The sequence below is a fragment of the Macrotis lagotis genome, chromosome 6 (genome assembly GCF_037893015.1).
Source record: "Macrotis lagotis isolate mMagLag1 chromosome 6, bilby.v1.9.chrom.fasta, whole genome shotgun sequence".
NCBI classification, from domain to species: domain Eukaryota; kingdom Metazoa; phylum Chordata; class Mammalia; order Peramelemorphia; family Peramelidae; genus Macrotis; species Macrotis lagotis.
In genome coordinates, this window is record NC_133663.1 from 172,677,688 (window position 1) to 172,688,807 (window position 11,120).

Below are 11,120 nucleotides of genomic sequence, written 5' to 3' on the forward strand. Positions count from 1 at the left end.
TAAAAAAAAAAGTTTTTGCACTAATAAAATTCAATGCATCCAAACTTAGAAGGGAAACAAAAAGTTAGGAAATGATTTTTCACAATTGAGGGTTGTAATAAAGATCTCATGTCTGAAATTTCTGCAGAATTGTATGAAATTTGTAAGGTTATCCAACATTCTTCAGTTAATAAATGGTCAAAGGATATGAACAGAATTTTTTAAAGGAAGAAAATAAATCCCATATAATAATATGAAACATCTTTCAAATAATTATTGATTAGAGAAATGCAAATTAAAACAACTATGAAGTATCATCTCACACATTGGCTAAGATGAAAAAAAGGGGAAATGATCACTGTTGGAGACATTATGGGAAGATTGGACATTAAGGCATTGCTGGTAGAGTTGTAAACTGATCCAAACACTGATTGGAGAAATGCAAATTAAAACATCTATGAGAGCAATATGGAACTAAGCCCAAAGAACAATAAAACTAATCGTAACCTTTAACCAAACAATTCTAATATTCGCAATACTTTTTAGGATCTGAAAAAATCATAAAAAATTAGGAAAAGTCCCACAAGTTACAAAATATTCATAGAAACTCTTTTGGGAGCAAAGAATTGGAAATTCAGAGAATGTCCATCAATTTGGGTGAGGTTGCACAAATTATGAGATATGAATGTTTTGCAATGCTATTGTTCTATAAGAACCCATAAATGGTCAGACTCTAGAGAAGTATGGAATGAATTCTAGAATCTGATGCTAAGCAAAGGGAGCAGATTCAGAAGAACTTTCTAAATATTAACAACAGCATTGTGAGTTGATCAACCTTGAAGGATGGTGCACTTCTCAGCAGTTCAGAGAGCTAGGATAATCCTATTGACTGGCTATGGACAATGCTATCCCCATCCAGAGGAAGAAAAACATAAAAAAAAAAAAAAAAAAAAAAAAGCCCTTCAGAATCTCATGAACAATACGTTCACTTTTTTTTTTTTTAAAAAATCTGCTATGTATTTCATTGTTTTTCGCATTTAAATTATTTTTTGAGGCAATGGGGTTAAGTAACTTGCCCGAAGTCACACTGCTAGGTAATTATTAAGTGTCTGAGGCCAGATTTAAACTCGGGTCCTCCTGACTCCAGAGCTGGTGCTCTATTGACTGCACCACCTAGCTGCCCCCCAATTTTTTTAGCTTTTTAAAATATATTTCTTTTACTTAATTCTAATTCCTCACACCAAAATGAATAATCTATAAACATATTTAACACAAACATATATGCACAATATTCACCTGACTGTTCATTCGAGAGGAGGGGAATGGGAAAGGTAGAAGGAAATCTTGTAATGTAAAATATGCATATTCATATAGGTGAGTGTTGAAAAACTTTTATTACATGGACTTGGAAAAATAAAATGTCGATAAAAAAAGAAAAGAAAGAGAAGATAGCATGGGTAGGTAAGGAATACTTTAGGGAAAGATTGGAGTAGAAAAAGTCTCACTTGCTATATAAATTTTTGAAGTGCCACAGGGAATGGGTTAGGAATGAATGAGGGCAACTTCATGAAGTTCCCACTTATCTGAGGTCAGCAAGAGAATTTGGAATTAATGGGGGATAGGTGGATGCATGTTATAGACACTGAATCAATTATTTAAAGCTGATCTAGGAGCTGATCTATGGAAAAGTGGGTGTGGAGATGGGGTAGAATTAGAACTGTTATTGTTATTAACAGCAAGTTTCATAAAATCAGAAATTTAGACCTGAAAGTGGCTTAAATGATGAAGTCTAAAAATGAAAAGTAGAAAGCAGAGTTCTAAAGAGACTGTGATTTTCCCAAGGTCAAAGACCTCTAAAAGGTCTTTCACAAATAGCAATAGCAAGAACAAGAACAAAGAGGAAAAGGGGAGAAACCACTTTCTTTTGAGTTGAGTGAAGAAGAAGAGAGAAGAGGGAGAGAGAGAAGATAGTTCCAAATATTGTGCTACTTAACTGTTTTCTTTCCAGTTTTCCATTTCTTTGGAAGAAGAGTTGTTAGGACCAAGGGAAGAGACATGATTTATTGTGATGTAATGCTATTTTTTTTTCTAAAATGAGGATAACAAAATGATAGAGAAACTCAACAATAACTTTTTTTATTTAAAAAATCACACTTTAAACACAAAGATTCATACAGAGTTAGAATGATAGGTGGATAAGTATCTCTTAAGTATTAGGTAATTCAAAACATAAGCAGAACTAAATAGGAACTTCAGGAAAGACAGAAGTAAAAATACATGTTTTATAATAGCTTATCTGTCAGATATGTGGAAAAGGGAACAGTTTATGGCCAAGGAAGAAATAGAGAACCTTGTAAAAAAGAAACTGGAAAATTTTCATTGCATTAAATTAAAAAGAAGCAAAACCACTCTAACCATGATCAAGAGAAATATAGCAATTTGGGAAACAATTTTACAACTAGTATTTCTGAGAAAGGACTCATTTCTAAAATATATAAAGAACTGAATCAAATTTACATAAAACCAAGCCATCCCTCAATTGACAAATAGTCAAAGGACAATTTTCAGATAAGAAAACCAAAACTATCTAGAGTCATATGAAAAATTGCTCTAAATCATTGCTGAATGGAGAAATGTAAATTAAAATATCTCTGAGGTACCACCTCACACCACTCAGATTAACCAGAAAGGACAATGATGAATACTGAAAGGGATGTAGGAAATCAGGAATACTAATGCATTGTTGGTGGAGCTGTGAACTGATCCAATGTTTTTGGAGAACAATTTGGAATTATGTCCAAGGCACAATAAAAATGGGCATACCATTGAATCCAGCCATATTTCTACTTGGTCTATATCCTGAAGACATCATGAAAAAGGGTAAATAACAAAGTACAATAATCTGGGACAATTTTAGGGAATTTGTGGTGGAGAATAACATCTGTATTCAGAGAAAGAACTGTGAATTTTTATCTTCAATTAAAAAAAAAGTTGTCTTTGGTATTACAAAATTTTGCAACCTCTAATATTTTCTTCCTTAAGGATATGCTTTTTCTCTCTACTCTTTCAATTTTGATATAAGCATATCATAGAAACAAATGTAAAGTTTATCAGAGTGCCTTCTTTTGTGGAGAGGGGGGAGGGAATAGAGGGAGGGGGAAATTGCAAAATTCAAAATCTTGCAAAAATGATTGATAGAATGTGCAATTGTGTGTAATTGGAAAACAAATAAAATATTAATATAAAATATATATCTTAGTGTTAAACAGGAAAGCACATTATACTTTAAAATACCATAGAAAATTAAGCTATATAAATATTAAATATGTATGAACCAGCAAAGACAATATTTATTCTTTTGACAATGCTAACTGTAATCAAAAGAGAAGTAGACAGTAAAACTAATTTGGGGGACAATAAAATGACACTTTCAGATATTGAAATTTATGACAATTCATTAAAAAGTAACAAAGTTAAAGATTTAAAAACAATATTAATGAAGATAAATATGGAAGATCTTTAATAATACTGAATGAGAAGGTATATGAATATATATAATACAAATTCTTCATTTTGGCATGTAACTTGATAGAGTTCAGAATCATATTTGTTAATACAAAAATGTTAAATATCAACTTTTCAGGGTTAAAAATGCAAATTTTAACCTTTAAGGGAAATTTGTAAAATTCAGTCAATGGAGATTAAGTAATAAAATATTAACAAATGAGTGAGACAAAGAAAACTAGTGGGAAAAATAAAAATAAAAATAACTACATTGAAACAATAGATAATAAAATTTTAAATATTTTGTTTCAATAAACAAAAATCTTTTTTCTGAACTATTTTTCCCCAAACCTACATCTCAATTGCAAATAAATGAAAAACAAAGTCAATTACTGGCATTTATAATGCATGCATGTATTATATATATATATATATATATATATATATATATATATATATATAGTACATATATAAAGTAAATACAAATTTCCACATTAGTCATGTTGTCCAAAACAAAAATTATTTCAGTCTGTACTATGCATTGTTCTCTTTGTAGCAACTGTAAAGGATGATTCATTACTACTCATTTAGAATTGTGTGGTTGGTTATTATTCTGGTTAAGTGTTTCAGTGCTTTCCATGTTGTTTCTTTCTTCCATTTTTTTTAAACCAAATGCTCTCATTTCATGTAAAACATTTCAACTCTGAAAAAAATTTTTACTATATTTTTTTCCGTTACTTTGAGTTGATTTTTTCTCAGAATTGTGTTTTTATTTAGTCTTTCCTTATAGATATGTTAAGGTTTTTTTCTTCTAGGTTTACCTATTGAGTTTCTCTGTCAAAACAATAGCTTTTAATAGTGGGATTTTTTTTTTGTTTCCTTGCTGTTCCTTAATTCAGACTTGATGATAGAACTGGGTTCTATGACACTCCAGGAGAGAAGATTTGGTATGATTCTATTGCTGCTTTCTTGGAGTATTGAAAATACTGTAATTTTATGATTCTAGGGATTGACTGGTAAACATTCCCTGCATTCAGATTGCTTAGCTGCCTCTTTGATAGGAGTCTATAAGTTCTTAGCCTTGATTTATGACTAACCAACATAAGACTACTACTGAACTCAACCCTGAATGGCAGTTCAGAAGTTCTATGGTATATCTTTAAGGTAACCTGGTCTTCAGGGTTTTCATATTTCTCTCTCTCCATATGCAAAGGTAGCTAGAAAATAGCTTATTATTCCTGTTTCTAGATTTCCCCATTAGGATTCAGTATGATGCAATTTCCAAATCTCATAGCTGATTCTTTGTGGAAGGTACCTTAGATGTATGGCTGATAACCATTTTTCCATCTTCATTTTATCAATATATCAGCATCTATAAGATGTAACCAAATATGCCTTAAGAGAAATTGTATATTTCTAAATACATGTAAATATATTTACATGTGTAGCCATATGTATATATTTATGGAGAGAGAAGGGAGAGAGAAGGAGAGAGAGATGGAAGGAGGGATAAAAGAAAGGAAGGACGGACAAGAAGACAACTGGAGATAGGTAAAGAGACTGAGAGAGTAGAAAAAATTAAAAAACAGATACTAAGATAAGTAGTGATGTGCAGTACTTTCTGTCCAACTCTTTGTGACCTTTATATTAATGTTTTCTTACAAAGATGCTGAAATGCTCCTTCTTGAGTTCATATTATAGATGAGGAAATTGAAGCAAAGTTGAATGACATGCTCAATATCACATAGTTAGTGTCTGCTTCACAAATTTGGATGTCATCCTTAGGCAGGGGCCATGCTAATATTCTCTATATCGTTCCATTTTTTTTTTAGTATATGTGCTGCCAAAGCAAGCACAACACACAGTTTGTATCTGAGACCATATTATTAGTGCAAAAACTTCCTAGTAATAATTTTTTTAAAAAGTGTTTTGAAAAAATAATTTTAAATAAATATTCATTTAATATTTTATAATAAACTTCAAATTAATGAGTTATATAACTATAAGACAATATGCATAAATATGTAGATATGTGTAAATACATACAAAAACATATATATATTTATGTATCTATGTGGCTATTTATATATATATATATATATATATATATATATATATGTATATGTATACACACATGATTCACACTGTACCCTAAAAAGGATAATTCTTATGTAAGTGTCCATAAATACCTTTTAAATAAGCATTTAAAAAATATTACAGAAAAACTTTTCCCTGAAAAAAAGTAAAAAAAATATAAAGAAACAACTTTTTAAAAGAAAGGAATTTTTAAATGTTTCAAAATAAAGAAAGCAAATCATCAGTGACCATATCAAGGAAAGTTCCATGTCACTAATACAAAAAGGCGAAAGCAAAATAATAAAATAAACATGAGGTTCATTTTACATGAATCTGAATATGAAAAAATTTTAAATTGCTTTGGAAGACAGAAATAATAATGTGCTGTCCTCAGAGATGTGATTTGATCCATATATTTGAGAATATGGAATTCAGAAATATAATTAAACTGTGTATATTCTTTGACCCAGTTATATAATACTAGCTATGCAACAAGATGATTTAAAAAACCCATAAAAACACATATTTAATAAAAACAGGCAAACATATAAAGAAAACTTTCAAAGTACTTTTTGTCATCAAAAACCTAGGGAAATGGGAGGGATTATCAATAAAAGAATTTTTGAACAAATATTGCTAGATTATTTTAATAATCATTTATCATAAAAATTATAAATATCTACAATTTGGTAGACTTATATGAACTGAAGCAGACTGATGTTTAACAGAACAGTTTATGAAATGATTAAATAAAGTTAATAAAAGCCACACAAAGTCAACAAATTTTTATCCTTTCAATGACCACAATAAACTTTATAAGACTGATATAAAACTGCATATGTTTGTGAGTTGATGTTTCACAAATTCCTCCACTATGAGACTATATATATGTAGAATGAGATACATGTTTTTCAGTCAGTCAATACATTTGTTAACTAATGTTCTTTTTTACAAGGGTTTTATTTACATCTGTTTTTTTGCAAAGCAGTGAAATTAAGTGATTTGCCCAAGGTCCCACAGCTAGGTAATTATTAAGGGTCAGAGGTCAGATTTGAACTCAGGTCCTCCTGACTCCAGAGCTGGTGCTCTATCCAATGTACCACCTAGGTGCCCCTTATTGATATCTTTTTGACCTAATTTGTCAAGAAATGAGCTTAGGAAATAGTACTATGTGGTATTTAGTCACTTGATATGTTCCCTTTTTAATATATAATCAAAACTCCCAATATCCAAGAATTGTATTTTTTTTGCTTTTCTATGTCTTTTTTTTCCTATAGCATAGGTTTCATATATACATACATATACATACATATATACTAATTGCTTTGTCTTCTTTAATGCTTCATCAAATAGCATTACATAGGGGCAGCTAGGTGGCACAATGGATAGAGCACCAGCTCTGGAGTCAAGAGGACCTGAGTTCAAATCTGTCCTCAGACCCTTAATAATTACCTAGCTGTGTGACTTTGGATAAGCCACTTAGCCCCATTGTTTTGCAAAAAACAACAACAAAAACCTAATTTAAACAAATAGCATTACATGGACATTACATTACATCATAACTGATGATGTAAATAATTCAGAATAGAATTATTGACAGATTTACTCAATTTGTATTGCTTTGTTTTCTTCCTTAATATTTCATTTATACAAGTTCTTTAGATTAATATATGTAGTTGTATTGTATGTCAAATTTTGACTAATTTTGACTAATTTTTTTCACAGAGGTTTTCTTTATTTTGAGAAGAGATACTGCTCCCTCCAAAATATTTTCAGATTTTTAAAAATTCTTAACTGTATTTTTAAACAATTTAACATTTTATTTGTTTTCCAATTATATATAATAGTAATATGTACCCATCATTTTTTGCAAGGCTCTGAGTTCTACAATTCCCCCTCTTCTACCCCCCCCCCCCAAGGAGGCTGTCTGGCAGTCTCTGCATTGTTTCCATGCCATACATTCATGTAAATTGAATGTTATAAGAGTAAACATAAGAATAAACATAAACCCCCTCCCCCCCCAAAGAAGATGAGAAACCTCAAAAACAGAGAGGGAGAGAAAGAAAAAAAAAATTGTACTTCAGTCTGTTCAGATTTCAATGATTCTGTCTCTGAGATGAGGTGCTTTCTTTATCATAAGTCCACCGGAGAAGTTGCTTCAATATATTTCCCACAGTTGCTATTACTAGCTATATTTCCCTCCACTCAATTCCTACCCACTCTCATTTATTCTATTCTCTCTCTCTCCTTTCATCCTGGCATGGTTCAAAAGTGCGTTGACTCTGAATACCCTCTCCCTCGATCTTCTCTCTCTTCTATCACCTATTCCCACCTTCCCTCCCCCCATTCACCCTCATCCCATCACTTTCCTCCCATCCTTCTCCAGGGCAAGACAGATTACCTCACCCTATTAAATGTGTATATCATTTCCTCTCTGAGCCATTTCCTAGGAGAATGAAGGCTCACTCATTCCCCTTTACCTTCCCCCACATCCACTACATTGAAAAAGCTTTTTTTTTTGACTCTTATGTGAAATCTCTCAGCTTCTTCTTCATCTCCTTTTCCTTCCTCCCAGTACTTCCCCCCCATCATCCATTGACTCCATCCCTTTACAACATCATACCATTATATTGCTCTTTCCTATGTCCTGTCTCTATATGCTTCTTCTAACAGCTCTTATAAATGAGAAAGTTCATATGAGTGAGTTAGCAATATTTTCTTCCCCTGCAGGAATACAAACAGTCCAACACAGTTAGTCCCTCTCTTCCAGAGTTCTGTACTTGGAGATCAAACCTTCTGTTCAGCTCTGGTTGCTTCAATAGCAAAGTTTGAAAGTCCCTTGTTTCATTGAACGGTCATCTTTTTTCCCTAAAAAAATGTTCAGTTTTACTGTGTAGTTGATCCTCGGTTGTAAACCAAGATCTTTGGCCTGCTGGAATATCATAATCAAATCCCTACGAGTGCTTAATGTAGATGCTGCTAGATCCTGTATAATCCTGTCTATGGACACTTTGTAGTTGAATTGTTTGTTTCTGGAAGATTTTAGAATTTTCTCTTTGATTTGGGAGTTTGGGAATTTGACTATAATATTCCTGGAAGTTTTTCTTTTGGGATCGCTTTCAGGGGGTGACCGGTGAATTCTCATGATTTCTATTTACCCTCAGCTTCTAGGATCTCACTGCAATTTTGCTTTATTATTTCTTGAAAAAAAAAAATGAAGTCTAGGCTCTTCTCCTGGTCATGGCTTTCAGATATCCCAATAATTTTAAAATTATTTCTTCTGGATCTGTTTTCAAGGTCAGTTGTTTTTCCAATCAGATATTTCACAGTTTCTTCTAATTTTTTGCTTTTTTTTTGGAAGAGTTTTATTTCTTCCTGATTTCTTGCAGAGTCATCAGCTTCCTTTAGTTCCATTTTGCATTTGAAGGAGTTATTTTCTTCAGAGAGCTTTTTTATCTCCTTTTCCAGTTGGCCAATTCTGCTTTTTAAAGCATTTTTCTCCTTATTTGCCAATTGTTTTGCTTTTTCCATTAAGCATAAACTGGTTTTTAGCATATTGTTTTCTTCAATATTTTTTGTATATCTTTCACCAAGCTTTTGATTTGGTTTTCATGACTTATCTGCATCACTCTCATTTCTCCTTCCAATTTTTCCTCCACTTCCCTTAATTATTTTTCAAAGTCTTTTTTGAGCTAATCCATAGTCTGAGCCCATTTTCTATTTCTCTTGGCGGTTTTGGATACAGAAGCTTTGATTTTATGGTCATGTGAGTATGTCTTTTGATCTTCCATTGGACTAAAGTAATTCTCCATGGTCAGATTCTTCTTTTTCCGTTGTTTACTCATTTCCTCAGCCCAAGAATAATTTACAGAACTTCCAAGGTTTTGGGGTTGTTTTTCTTTTTGAACACCCCACTGGAACCTTTATTCCTCCTAGGTCTTATGGTCTCTAGTCTGTGTTTTGATATGTAGATGACCACAGCACTACCCTCTGCCCTGGGGTTATAAGGAGAGATCCAGCTTGGAGATTTAGTATGGAAGCCAAAACTGCAATATATGAGTGTAAGCAAACAGCAGAGTGCTACCCCAGAGAGAGCAGAGAAATCTCTGCAGACTTCCCTTACTGACTCTGGGGTGCAGGCTGCTTTCTCCCGATTCTCACTGCAGATAGTATGGCCAGTGCTCCTCACTCCACACTCACCCAGGTGCACCAGAGTTCTCTCACTGCCCCTTCAAACTGTTGCTGGTGATCTCTGGGTTGGGCTGAGTTGGGTTGCAACACGACTTTTTTCCCAAACCCTGGTACTGGTGAAACACAATTTTCCTGTGAAACTTCTAAGTTATCTTGGACTGGGAAAATGTATCACTTAGTCTTTCTGTTGGTTCTACCCCTCTAAATTTTGACTAGAGCCATTCTTTGTTTTGGGGGGGGGGGGTTGGGGGGTTCAGAGTTCCCTGGAAATGCTGCCTTCATGCCACCATCTTGCTGCTGCCCTCCCCAATCTTAACTGTTATAATGGATAGCTGTCATGTCTTAGTTTTCCATAACTTGTCAAGATCAACAAGTTTTTGGTTTTTGTTTGGTTTTTAACCTTTCTTAGCTCCCTCATTGAGGTTATTGTTTCATATTGCTTAAACTTCTGAATATCATTCTTCTATGGCAGTGTTGGCTATATCTTCATCTCATTTATTCTACAGGCAGTCTCAAAAGGGGTGGGGTATCTAATGATATGATAAACTCAAGCACTTATATTATTGTGGTCCCAACAACTGTAGTCACAAATGATTAGAATTTCAATTCCATTTAACTAATTCAAATCAATTAGCATTTGTAAAAGCATTTTTATTATCCCAGTCAAACAAAAATGACACACATTCTCATATGTCTATTAAACTGCAAATAGCTACAAAATATCTACATATACTCCAAGGTCTCTCTAAGGCTCTTCAAACAAAATAATAAAATCAAGTTTATTACAACATATATGAATGGGAAAGAACAATAATTTTTCCAGTGTCTTCATATATATATATATATATATATATATATATATATATATATATATATATATATATATATGTATACATATACAAAGGTATATATGCATGTATATATGCATATATGGATGTGTATAGATTACATTTTGCTCCCTAAATCCATTACCACTCTTTAATGGATATCATGTTTTATTATTTGTTCTCTGGAATCAAAAAAACAGTTCATTTTATTGATCACAGCTGTTTATACAGTATTGTCATCACATAAGCTATTCTCTAGTTTTTGCACACTTCATTCTTCAATTGTTTATAAATGTACTCAAAAGTTTACATTCTTCTTTTGATGTGGTAGAACAGGCTATTTTTTTGCTTCTTAATTTTGCTTCTTTAATATGCATCAGTTCACCCAAGTCTATACATGTCATTTTGAAATCATCTAATTCCTTATTTGTCCCAGAACAATAGTACTTAATCACATTCATATAGCACAATAAATTGAATTGAGAATCTATTTGTTGGACATCAAATGCTCCTTAATTCATACACTTCTGTCTATTCCCAATG

General features: G+C 32.4%; 1 non-coding gene across 1 annotated transcript; it reads right to left on the bottom strand.

Annotated features, from left to right (window-relative positions):
• Window positions 1–5,227: 5,227 nt before the first annotated feature.
• LOC141492372 (U6 spliceosomal RNA) lies at window positions 5,228–5,339 on the bottom strand. Its single transcript, XR_012469861.1, has one exon. It is a non-coding gene; the product is annotated as a U6 spliceosomal RNA (small nuclear RNA).
• Window positions 5,340–11,120: the final 5,781 nt, after the last annotated feature.